The sequence below is a fragment of the Macaca nemestrina genome, chromosome 6, assembly GCF_043159975.1.
Source record: "Macaca nemestrina isolate mMacNem1 chromosome 6, mMacNem.hap1, whole genome shotgun sequence".
Taxonomy (NCBI): Eukaryota; Metazoa; Chordata; class Mammalia; order Primates; family Cercopithecidae; genus Macaca; species Macaca nemestrina.
The window spans coordinates 122,352,387-122,366,145 of NC_092130.1; the positions used below are offsets into that span (position 1 = coordinate 122,352,387).

General features: G+C 42.1%; 1 pseudogene; it reads right to left on the minus strand.

Annotated features, from left to right (window-relative positions):
• Positions 1-3,829: 3,829 nt before the first annotated feature.
• On the minus strand, positions 3,830-11,604 carry LOC139363961 (transcription factor NF-E4-like; annotated as a pseudogene).
• Positions 11,605-13,759: the final 2,155 nt, after the last annotated feature.

Sequence of the window (13,759 nt, forward strand, 5' to 3'; positions counted from 1 at the left end):
TGCTTTTCTGTTATCGTCTATGTTAAGACAACAATTGGAGATATGAAACTTACCAGAGGCCCCACCTTCTTCTGCTAATAAGTAGTCTAGTACCAGCCTGTTTTGATAAATTGCCACATGCATTTGGCTTTGTTATTACACGAGCATTTCCAGGGCTGAGGCGGTTTGGTTGGTGATTATCTCTAGAATCACCGTTAGTCTAATTCTTCTATTTAGCATATATATGGCAGTTGCAATAACCCCATGAATCATCCTCAGCCCAAGTGGCAAGACTGTAATATTCGATGATCTGCTGTGGAGGCCATTCTTCCTATTGCCATCTTTGGCTTCTTTCTACCTTTAAGGATCCTTTTGTTGTTGTTGTTTAGGTTATTATATACAGGGACTCTGAGGGTGTTGCCTGCTGTTAATGTTTCGGAGGAAGGAGTAACCTTGGGCATGAGCTTGACTCATGTGCGATGGACCCAGTGGGGGAGTTCTTGGACTCTCACTGCAGTTGGCATGCTGAGTATTAGTGTAGAGGCCTGTCCACTTCAGTTGTAGCTTTTTGTGAGGGTCAGGTTGGAAGATAAACACGTCTGTCCTACAAGACAGTTATGTTGAGAGGACAAGGAGGTGTTGACAGGGAGGGGCACAGTCTCATTTGCTGCTTCATGAATGAAAGACCGTGTCTGGATTAAGGAGAGGAGGTAACTCCCGAGTGGCTCAGAGTCTGCTAAGGGTGGAGGCCCTAAGACAAAAGTCTGGCCATACATGATTTCAAAGGGACTTTAAAAAGAGGGTGATTTTGGTGTTGAGTGGAGTCTCATGAGGGTGAAAGGGAGATTTTTTTTTTTTTTTTTTTTGTCCACAACTGGCAGTTTTCTAGAGTGAACTTGCTGAGTTGGGCTTTAAGGACAGTTATTTTTTTCAATTTGCCTGAAGATTGAGGCCTGTAGGGTATGTGGAGAACCCATTTTATACCTTAGGATGTAGAGACGCCTTGGGTAATTTGGCTGATGAAGGTGGGCCTGTTATCAGACTGGATGGATGTTGGGAGACCAAAATGGGGAATTATATGCATGATGAGAGATTGTGTGATGACATTTGCACCTTCTGAAGTTGTTGGGAATGCTTCTACCTATCCAGAGAAAGTACAGACAAAGACTAGAAGATAGTGGAGCCATTTATCAGGCCACATGTGAGTGAAGTATACTTGCCAATCTTGCTAGGTACCTGGCCCCAGGCTTGGTGGGTAGGAAAAGGCAGTGGCCGGAGGGAGCCCTTGTGTGAGTGCCAGATAGAGCAGGACTGGGTAATTTCTCAAACACGGCTGGAAAAGTAAGGACGAGTGAGAATATGGTGGAGAAGTTGCAAGAGAGGTTTGTAACCAACATGGAAAGAGTTGAAGCTTTGGAAGTGAGGAAGGCTTTGAGAGTGAGGAAGAATGAAGCACCCTTCCTTGACATGCCATGGTCCTTGCTTTTGAATGTTTTGGGCTTGGAAGTCTTCCTTTTCTTCTGAGGAATAAAGAGGAAAGAACAAGGAAAGGGACAGAAACTGGGCTTGCATGCATTGTAGGACTACTTGTTTGGCTACATGATCTGCTAGCACATTTCCAGCTAATATAGTATTGTCTGGGGTTTGGTGACCCCTGCAATGAATGAAGGCAACTTTCTGTGGGAGCCTGGCAGCTTGAAGTAGTTTGCTGACAAGAGAGCCATTTATGACAGGAGTGTTTTTTGCAGTTAGAAAACCCTGTTCTTTCCAGATGGACAAGTGTGAGTGTACTATGTGGAACACATAACAAGAATTTGAATATATGTTGATCTGTTGTCTGGCTGCTAGAGTTTGAGTGAGGGTGATGAGTTCAGCTTTTTGGGAGGTGGTGCCTAGGAGGAGCAGCTTGGCTTCAATAGTGTTGGGGTGACACTACAGAATAGCCGGCATGCTGGCATCCTTTATGTAGGAAGGAACTGCCATCTACAAACCAAGTAAAGGAGGCATCTGGAAGGGATTGGTCTGTTAGGTTTGGAAAAGGTATGAGAAAGGTTTGAACATTGTTCACACAGAAGCATGTAGGGTCTTTGGCTGTTGTAGCTTCAGGTAAGATTATGGCCGGGTTTAGATGGGAACTGGTTAGCACGGTGATGTGGGGAGTTTCTACGAATAGAGCATATAGTTGGAGGAGGCGTGGGGCAGATGAGACTTAGTACACTGTGGTGAGCTAGCATGTCTTTGATGTTAAGGGTTGACTAAACTGTTAGGTTGGCATGAAGAGATAGTTTTAGGCTTTCAAGGGTGAGGACAGTAGCTGCCGCCAATGCTTGGAGGCAGGCAGGCCATCTGAAGACTGACTTTGAATTGTTTGGAGAGGTAGGCAACAACTTGAAGGGTGGATCCCTTAGACTGAGTTAGAACACCTAGTGCATCTCCATGCTGTTCATCAGTATAAAGGGAGGAACGTTTGGTGAGGTCTGGGAGAGTGAGGACAGGCGCTGAGGTGAGAGCCTTCTGCAGTAGATGGAAAGGTTGGGTAATAGTCTGTGCAGCATTTAAAGGCTCCTGGAGAGGGCCTTTAGTGGCTTGGTATAATGGTTTGGCAAATAGAGCAAAGGAGGGAACCTAGAGTCTAAAATATCCCGCTAGTCCTAGAAAAGAGAGAATTTCTTGTTTAGTCTGTGGAGGCAGGAAGGATTGGAGGAGGGATATGCGGTCAGTTGTGAGCCCTCAGGTTCATGGAGTAAGTGCTAGGCCTAGATAGGTGACTAAAGTGGTGCATATTTGTGCCTTTTAAGGGGAGACCCAGTACCCCCGCTCTGTCAGGAAATTTAAAAGAGAGATAGTATGGGCATTGCAGTCCTTTTGAGAGAGCTACATAGGAGCAGATCATCAACATATTGAAGGAGAGTGGACAGTTTTAGGGATAAGGTACAGAGGTCATGAACAAGGGCCTGTCCAAAAAGGTGGGGGCAGTTTCTAAAACCTTAAGGTAGTATGCACCAGGTGAGCTGACACAAAATGTTGGTGTGGGGTTTTCCCACGTAAAGGCAAAGAGGTTTTGGGAAGCAAGGTGTAAAGGAATTGTGAAAAAAGCATCCTTTAGTTTTAGAACAGAAAAATGGGTGGTGTTAGAGGGAATTGCAGAAAGTAAAGTATATGGGTTAGGATCTATGGGACATACTGGGAGTATAGCCTGGTTAATGAGCCTGAGGTCCTGGACTAAGGGAGAAGTTCCATCGGGCTTTTTAACAGGTAGAACTGGTGTGTTAAAAGGGGAGCTTGTTGGGCAGAGTAAGTCATTGATGAGGAGGTGAGAAATGATAGACTTTAGGCCTAGAGGAGCTGCTTGGGGGATTGGATACTGCTTCTGTGATAGGAACTGGGTGGGCTCTTTAAGGGTAATGTGGACGGGGGTGTCATGTTCTGTGATTGAGAGTGTAGAAGTATCCCAAACAGTGGGGTGAAGTACAGATAGGGGATGAGGAAAGGTTGCGTGTTTTAGGGTGGGAGGTTGGAGTAGAAGAAAGCTGTAAGTACCAGAGGTGTCTAGGTGGATGCGTTGAGTACTATGGGGAATGTGGAAGTAGAGAATAGTCTGGAGTTTTGAAAGGATGTCTCTGTCTAGGAGTGGAGTTGGGCATGAGGACAGGACTTAAAAGAGTGAGTGAAAGAAAAGGTGTGCAGGGAGTAGAAAAGTGGAGAGGACCTCGGGGTTTGGAGACTGGTCCTTAATTCCCACAACAGAGACTTGGGAGGACTGGGTGGGTCCTGAAAAATTAGATAAAACAGATTAGGTTGCCCCAGTATTAATTCAAAAAACATACGGGCCTACCTGCCACCATCAGGGTTACCCTTGGCTCAAATTAAGAGATGGTAGTTGCTGGGGCATCCATTCCAGGGCACCATCAGTCTTCAGTGGCAAGGCCACTGAGATCTGAGTAGGTTTCGGCCAGCTCAGGAAGGGATGGGTGTGGTCCTTGTGGGGGCTGCTTACAGTCTGACTTCCAGTGGGGTCCTCTGCAGAGGGGGCACAGGCTGGTGGGCTTACCTGGGTTTCAACATTGATTGGACCAGTGGCCTTCACTGCCACACTTGAAACAGGTGTCAGGTGGAGATGGATTGCTAGGAGGCTTCCGTGTGGAGCTGTGGCCCCATGGCCCTGTGGGGCTCCTGATGACAGAGGCAAGCATTTGAAAATCTGCCTGTTTTTTCCTTTTACTTTCCTCATCATGATTGTTAAAGAATTTGAAGGCTAAATTCAGAAGGTCTCGTTGTGGGATTTGAGGGCCGTCGTCAAGCTTCTGAAGCTGGCATCAAATATCGGATATGGATTGGGAGATGAACCAAAGTTTTAAAAGTGGTTCCTTCTGGGCTAGCTGGGTCTAGGTTGGTGTACTTTCTTATGGCTTCAGTTAAATGAGAGAGAAAAAGGGCTGGGTTTTTGACAGGACATTGGGTGATTTCTGAAAGTTTTTCATAGTTGACTGCTTTATGGGCACCCTTTTTGAGTCCTGCAAGGAGACACACAATCATGTGGCCTCGATGGTGGCATCCAGGGGCTCCATCTTGATAAACTCAGTGGTGATACTGGTTGGAGACTGCCTCTGCACCAGTAGGTAGGGCAGGAGCTTGGTGATGTATCAGCATGTGCCTGAGCTAGGGTCCAGATAAGGTCCAGGTCTTCTGGGGTGAGGGTGGAAGAGAGCATAACATAGAGATCATGCCAGGTTAGTTCATAAGACTGGGTAAGGTACTGAAACTTTCTAATGTAAGAGGTAGGGTCTTCTGGTAATGAACCAAGTCCTTCGTTAATTTGAGAGCAAGCAGTGAGGGAGAAGGGAACATGAACTCTAACAACACTTTCTGTTTCTGCTACTTCCCAAAGGGGGCACTGCAGCACAGGCACTGAAGTAAGGGTAGAGCATGGGCCAAAGATGGCGCCTGAGTATGGGTGGGAGAGAAGGAAGAACCTGGAAGTCCTTCTTGCTGAGGGTTTGAAGGGGGAAGTAGGGTTGAATGAACAGGCAGTAGAGGATAGATAGAGGGGAAAGGTGGCAGGATGGGTTTATAAGCCTCATGAGAGGGCGATGTGGGAGAAGAATGGGTACAGGCAATCCTAGAATTGTCCTGAGGAGGGGATGGTGTAGAAAAAAGAAGTGGATACTCCTGCCTGGGAAGATGGCGGCTGGGAAAATGGCTACCAGGAAGACAGCGGCTGAGAAGATAAAGAGGAGGCTGGGGGGTTAAAGAAGATGGTTGAGAAGGAGAGGTAGGGGTTGGGAGGGGTAGGCAGCAGTCTGCTGGATCAATGGAGGAAAAAGAGGTGTGGTCGGGAGGAGAAAGGTGATCTGGGTGGCAAGAATGGAGAAGGATTTGAACAGGTGAGCAAGAATTGCAGAGGTCACATTGTGATCTGAGTGCAAAAAGGCCTGGACAAAAAGGCCTCCCCATTTCTCCAATGATCAGCAATAATTGCTTAAAGCAGTTAAAATTGTAAAGTCGAATGTTCCATTTGCAGGCCATTTGGACCCATTATCCAATTTGTTTTGTGTCCAGACTGAATTGCAAAAAAAGACAAGGCATTTAGGGCAGATATCTTGCCTGAGGCCTAAGGTTTGTAGGTTTTTTTAACAGGCAACCTAGAGGGCTGGCCTTTGGAATGGAAGACTGGGAATTTCCCATAACAGAGGGTCAGCTTGGGAGAACAGGGAAAAGGAGACCATCCTGGACAGCCAGAGGGAGACAATAAAAGGAGCAATTGTCACCGCTGCCTTTTTCATTCCCAGAATGGGATCAAATGACTTAGAGGCCTCTCCCTAAAACCAGATGATCAGCGAGTGCCTGGCACCTGCCGGGAGCGTTCTTGGACCAACACTGGATTTTCAAACCAGAGAAACCAAAAGAGGCCATGCGGATTTTTTCCTGTTAACCGGGCTCCCGGGGAAACTTACCAGTAGGCGAGATCAATGACTGATGTGCATGCACAGAGAGACGACTGAGGAGCTTCCTTTGTCTGGCTGCTGTGACCTGCTCTCTGGGGTGGAGGGGTAGGTCCACCGGGGACATGGACTGGAGCCCCTCCTGGGTTTCGGCACCAGACACAAGGCTCTTGTATTGGTTCGAACCCCAAAAGTGCACCAACAAAAACACAAGGCGGTGTAGAGCAACACTCTGTTTTAGTGAGTGCCTGGGTGCAGGCTGGCTGAGGCCTAAAATGGTGTCACCCCCAAATGAGGACGGGGCAGGGGTTTTACAGTCTCCTATAAACAGGAGGTGTCTCAGTCTGATGTAACTGCTATGCCTCTCTCTTGATCTTCAGGGGGTACAAGTCTTCTTGCCAGCTCTCTTCCTGCTTTTGCTATCTTGCTGACACTCACTGCTTGCGCAAGTCATCTTGCACCTTGGGACTGGGGCTGAAAAGGGAGACTTATTCATTATCTTAAGCTTTCAGGCCCCAGGGAGAACATTTCACTAGCTAGAAGGAGCCTGAAGGAAACCTGGTTTCAGCATAAATATGATGATGGATTTCACAGTGCCACAGTATTGTCAGTTTTTTAAAACTTTACTTAAAATAATAATTTTCAGAAGTAATGAATACCTGTCTACATCCATTCTTACCTGGCCTAGAACAATTAATTGGCTATAAATCTTTTGACCCTTAAGGCCCTCAGTCATACGGAGTCCTGCCAAGAAAAAAAAATGACACTGTAGAATTATATGACCTTTCATGTGACAAAACCTTTTGTCTCCCAAATACCAGTATATGATGCAATACAAAAGTGGGGGTGGGGGAATAGATTTGTCTGCTGTTAACAAGTCTATAATAATTTAGATACCAAGGACCAGGCGTTTCTTGCATTTAATTTACATCTTCCTCAGGATGCTATACTTATGGAGATAAACTAGCCAGAAAAGAGATTAAATTTATTAAATTATAATTCAATGTTGGTCCCACAATTTCCAAATCAGATTTATCGTAGGGTTCAAATAACCCTTAATAAGGAAGGTAAACACATTTTGGATCTGATCAAAGAATATGATGATGCATTCAGGGTTTTCTTTCTGGCGATGGGGTTGTTAATTGCCCTCTGAGTCCACCTATAACCTTGGATGCCCAAATCTTCACTGTCTTTATGATAGACATTTTCTTGTAAATGTTATGCCAAATACAGCAGAAGGAAAGGCACAATTAAAGACCCAGGTAATGATAGCTCAGAAAATAGATGTGATCCGGCTTTTTTTTTTTTTTTTTTTTTGGCTAAACCGTAAGCCTGACCATTTCACCCCTTAAAGAATTGGCTATTACATCAGGTCAGGCCGTGTCCTTCCCCTAATTTCAAATCGCTAATGCTTCAAACTATTACCATCAAATCAGAGGACTCCAGGAACAAGGCTTCCTAGCACTGTGGGACCCTGCTAGATGGTCAAATTAGACAACTCTCGGAATGAGCCTTCCTAGCGCTGTAGGATCTGCTGCTGTTTGCTGGCCTGCATGTGCATTCTATGGAATGCCTTTTAACCAAGAGCGGGAACTGAGGACTAAGCTCTGATTTTTTTTTTTTTTTTTTTTTTTTTTTTAAATCTTGCCCAAATTCCTATCTAAGGGGTCTGGGAAGTCATGCCCTACAGGACATAAATTCTTGTCAGATGGGTTTTATTTAACCCTGTATGTGGTGACTTACTTTCCAGTCTGACTCTGGCATAACAAGAAAGAAAATCAAATGTTTTACCCCAAAATATATTTCCTTGCCCTACTTTGAAATTGCCCCTCAAAGTCTCTTGTGGGAAAAAAACACATTCTATAGAGAATCCCTTTCCCCTTTGTTTTCCTTCTTCCTTTCCAGATCCAGCAGATAATCAACTAAGAGACGGGGACCCTTTTAGGTCAGATAAGGAATATTTTACAACCTGCTTTCTCTAAAGCCTGCTATCTGAGAGTTTCCTCTGCACAATAAAACTTATTCCCCACAATCCTGGATCTTAACCTGAACACTTCCTTTCTATTGATTTCAGGTCTTCAGATAAGCTCAACCAATTGTCAACCAGAACATGTTTAAACTTGCCTATAGCCTAGAAGCCCCCACTTTGAATTGTCCCACCTTTCTGAACCAAATCAATGTATTTCTCAGATGTATTTGATTGATATCTTATGTCTCCCTAAAATATAGAAAATCAAGCTGTATGTTGATCACCTTGGGCACATGTTCGCAAGACCTGAGAACTGTGTCATGGGCCATGGTCACTTATATTTGGCTCAGAATCAATCTCTTAAAATATCTTACAGAGTTTGACTCTTTTCATTGACAACTTCAAGTGTGGACTTCATGCGTCTGGTTTTAGTCCCAGTGCCTTCGATATTCAAGAAGAAATTGTCCTCAACAGGATAAAGAGTATTTCCTTAAAATACACAGTTTGCATCAACTGACTTATTTGTATTTTTTTACCTCTGCAGTTCAGACTACTTACAAACATTCATTAATCAGCAATCTGTCCTTAGTTCAAGTATTTCATAATTTAAAAACCATAAATTGCTTTGGAGTGTACACTCATCTCTGTGCTTAGAACATTTTGAAATATTGACAACATATACTTAAAGACGGTTTTGATCGTTATAAACTTAGTTCCATTCATCTAGTTACAATGCATACAGCTATGATAGCCATAAATATATCAATACAAAGAGACTGAAAGGCAATATTGGTTAAATACAGATAAAAATGCCATTGAAGACTTGCACACCAGGAGGACATTTGAGGGTGATTTTTACATGAATCTTTGGCTTGGGCTTCTTAGTGGGCTGGGTTGTAATGGAAGCATGTTGCCCAAGTGGTATGGAAAGCTCTTGAGAGAAGAGCTTAGGAATGGAGACATTAAATGACAAATAGAAATCCTTCACCTATTGAGTTTTATCATGTACAAAAGGCAGCACTTTAAAATGTATGACTTTTATTACATCTACTAAGTAGGAATAACTTATTTATCCACTATATTGCATGACTATATCTGCATCATTCCTCTTTTTTGCATGCAGGGAGATGCCAGAGAAGTAGCAGGAAAGAGGCCTTGGCGTCCATAATCACTCTTCATGGAAGGGAGAAAAGGAGAAAGAGAGGGAAGCGAAAATTCCCAGACAACCATAATTTCTCTACCGTATCACTGAGAAAATACTTTATTTCTAGGAACATTGACATAAAAAGAGAATAAACTCATATGTTGCTGATGACTTGGACTTGGCAAGAAAGCTTACACAGGCTTTTTCTAATCATGTGGTAATATCATGTTAGGTGGCAGATCCTTTAATTGCCTTAATACTTTGTGATCCCAGTGGTTAGATATACTTTGTAGATGTGAGATGCATAAAAACATATTTTGTTATCACACAGCATTTTGAGTTTGCTTTTTCCATAGAACCTGAATGCTTTTATGTCTTCTGTGTCTTAGAGATGAGTAAAAACAAACAAAAAAATCCACTATTTTTATAGTACTTTGTCCTCTGTTCTCTGTTTTACATCTACTTTTTAATAGGTTTTTTTTAACTCTTCAGAAGAGATTTCAAACTTTTCTTCACAAGAGATTTAAAATTAAGACTGCTATTATTTTTTTGAGGCACTTTCTGAAGACCCTTCTCTCCCCACCAGTTTGTGTTTGGTATACTGTAGATGCTGTGAGGATTTAATCAAATTAAAATATGTGTTTCCTGCCAGGGTCAACCACAGTCTCTGAAGATTCTTTGTGCAAATTTGACAAAGGCACCCCTTCCCTGGCAGTTAGAGCTCTGCACAAGAGTATGTAGCCTGGAGAGCAGAGTACAGACTAGATTTCTGGCCCTGCTTAGACATCAGCTGGGTGCTTAACTGGAGGAAAAAAAAAAATATTTGTAACACTATATGTTTGACATGAGACAGTGGGAAGATCTGATCCAGGTACTCAGGATTCCAGGTGGTAGAGGCTTTCTCACTGTGGCATGATCCCATCTAAAATAGCCTTAGTGAGTGTCAAGCAACGGGAGAAGAGACAGAGGGGTAAAGAGCCAGCCATGCTTTGGCCTTATACCCACAGATCATTGGCAGGACTAGCCACACAGCCTTGCCTAACTACAAAGGGGCTGACAAATTCAGGAGAGCAAACAGAACATTTTGTGGGCACTATTATCTCTATCAAAGCTACAATCTTTGAAGGATATATTTTTAGATGTTTTTATCCCTAGAGTACTTAAGATTGTGCTCTATACACAGAAACCACTCGAAACATTCATCATATTGAATTCATTAAATTGTTTGACTCGACCCATTTTGCTTTTCTTTTGCATGTTGTTTGCCAACTTTAAAAGGAAACCTGGCTTTTTGAAAGCCTCTTACTTCCCTATTGGATCTATTGTAGAAAGGTGACACATAAAGGGATGTGCATTGATAAATTTCCCTTTGGGACTGTCTAGAAGCTGTGACAGAAAAGAATAAAGTAGAAAAAGAGAAATAAGACCTCTTACTTACCTCTCTGTATCAGAAACAAATGCTTTAAAATAAAACTGAAAACAGAGATGAGGGAAGAGTCAGAACTGGTTCTCACCATGAGATACTGTTACTTATAAACATAGTAAGAGTCTTCTCTTTGCCAAAACATCTGTTTGTTGTTGTGTAGACATGGCCTCTCCGATGTGATCTACATTTAAAAGTATGTTATTACATATTGATCTATGACTAAAGGTTACATGTGGAATCTTGTGAAATTTACTGATGGCTTTATCTCTGGGAGGTAGAGCTTAAAATATTCAAGTAACTCTCAAGCTAAATCTTTGAAGCTGTGGGAAAGGAGCTGAAGTTGGAAACACACATGTGCTGTATTCACATCAGCAGAGATATTTTATGTAAAGTGCAAGAGTATTCACACATCTAACTGTGAGATAACTCATCTATGCCCACTCTGGATGGGACTGACATGGGAAGTGGAAGGAAATTAGGGAAGAAACAATCTTTGATACTGTTGACAGTCCTTTACCCCTTGGTCTTTGAGTTTCTTTTTTTTTCTGTGACTTTAGTTCCTTCCTGCTTCTACTCTTCCCTCTCTAACCATTCTATTCCTCTTTTCCTGCCCTGGCTGCTAGACAGTCCTCAAGGAAATGTATCAACATGCATAGCTTTATGTGTCACCTTTGTGCAATAGGTGCAATCTATATTTGCAAGCAATAAATGTAGGACTTCAGTTTCCCAGTGCATAGCATCTAGGAAATTATCAACATAAATTTCAAAAGTTATAGGTCTGGTCTGGCTTTGACATTATCTCTCCTTGGGGTTTGGGGGCAAATTATTTAACCTCCCTGAGCTTTGGTTTCCTTTTATATGAAATAAAAATAATAAATGCATCTTGCTTATACTTGCAGAGCTGTTGTGTGAGTAAAGAGTGAAAATGGTGAGAAAAGACTATTTAATGTATGGCCAGTCCTATAAAAAATACTCGAAATATTACTGAGAAAAAAATCTGAAGCCATAGCCCTGACCACTCTTTCCAGCATCAGTTCTGAATTTCCACCTATTTACTTGGTATCTTAAGTACCTTAACTTCAACATCTTCAGAAGCAAATTCTATCTCCCTATTTCCCATGATATTTACCTTCCCCTCACCCATCTCTCGAGCTTCCTTTATTTGTCCATGTCATCACCACCTATCCATTTTTTTTCTCACCTGGTAGCCTGTCATCTATAACTCATCTCTCTACTGAACCCTCATACTTGCCTTATCCAATCAGTTTACAAATCTTGTCGATATTTCCTCTAAAATGCTGCTGAGTCTATACACTATTACGTTCAGATTGCTACCACTCTTCTGTCCTGTTCAGATCCTAACCATTTGTCTTCTTCCTTCAGCCTGTCATCAGCATCTTACCTCCTTCAGCCTGTCAGCAGCATCTTACCTCTATATCAGTGATGATTCATTATGGGAAGAGATCAGTGGCTGTTCCTGGTCCCTTCCCTTTGGCAATGACTGTGGAGAAAAACTGTATATTAGATAGACCCGATACTTTAGTCCCTTCTGATCTGAACATGTGCCTCAGAGTCTATAGTCATAATATATTTCAGTCGACCAAAAAAACAAAAACTCTTAAATAAAAATACAAAGGTATTTTTAAGCTCCTAATACAGGAATTTGGTGCACAATAAGCCTATTCGAAGAGGAAATGGACTAGTATTTTCCCTTTAGTGAAACTAACATTTTATCTGAAACCAAGGAGGGAATAGCTGCAAAACTACAAGACTATATGTGTGTCACTTGCTTCCAAGTTAGTAATGTCCATGAATTACAATGGGATTTTTGTTTACTTAAGTTCAGGCAATGGTCTCTTCATCCTAGATCTTAAGCTGTACCTCCTTGTGCCCTGACATATGTGTTCACTGTGAAAAAATCTTGTGTTTACTTTGTGAGACCAGAAATGAAGATAAAACAAAAAAGTCTCAAAACTCTCTAGTGTGTTTATTATTTCATCTGTGTATCTCCTGAAAAGCCTTGTTTTTCACTCATGATATAAAAACTTTCTAACCAATTAAAGACAACTTCAGGTTTCACACATGCAAACTGAAGAGCTGTGCTTTCTTCACATGTTTCACATTAGATCAATTTTTTCATCAGTGAGAAACAAAGTGGTAGATTGAGTTCCTAGCAGGGGCTAATCTAGAAATATCAAAGTATTGAGAGATTAATGCAACATCAAGACTCAGAGTCAACAGGGTTTCTTTCACTTCAGAAACACTAATATACCACGATGGAAAATCCCCAGTGACATTCCAAAGAGTGGTGTATCTTTGTATTTCCAAAATGCTAGTTTATCTGCTTTCATTTTGAGTGAATGACTACATAGCCACTGACCTTCTGAGTTTTATCTTACAATACTGATGCTGAGCTAAATAGCCATTTCAGGGTTAAATTTGTCTTCTTCTTGAGATTGATTCTGTTTTCTGCCAAATAATATTATAAAAATTGGTTGCAGCTTCAAAACTTCCTAGACCATTTATTCATTTACTTTCAAGAAAAGCCTTTCCCCTTCATGAGCAATAAAGAGGTGATAAAAATTAAAAGTAGAGGATATTTGCATAGCTCTTATTCCATGCTAGTCATTGTTCTAAGCCCATTACATATGTTAACTTATTTAATTGTCACATTAACTCTACAAAGTAGATATCATTATTATACCCATTTACCTATGAAGAAAGCAAGGCAGCATAGAGAAATAAAAAGGCATGGCTCCCCATCTTGCATCTCATCTTGTTCAAGCATGAGACTCCAAAGTCCCTCACTCTCACAACTGTTAACTTATTTATTCCGGTTTTTATTAGGAGTTGTCACAGCACACATCATTCATTCAGAAAATATTCTTTTAGCACATACTGTGTACCAAACACCAAGTAAACTTAGAGAGCAAAGATAAAGGCATGGTCCCTGAGGAAGAAGATCTCCTAGCCTAGTGAGGGAGACACCAGCCAAAGGACAATTTTATGTGTGAGACCATAGCAAAGGAGCATGCTAATGAGACTCCCAAGCCAGGGATGGAAGCTAGGAAAGAAGGTGGAGTGACCCATGTCCTGAAGGTCAAGTATGAGAAGGCATGTGGCTCAGGGAGCAGAACATGGGGAGTAGGAAGATGTGAAAAGACATCTGAGTAGATTGGTGTGACTGGAGTACAGGCTAAAAAAGAAATTGGGCTTTGGAGTTTCCTTCAGCTTCACTTTTCTACTAATTTGTCAGGTGACTTAGGACACTTACTCTGACCATTCACTTCCTCATCTTT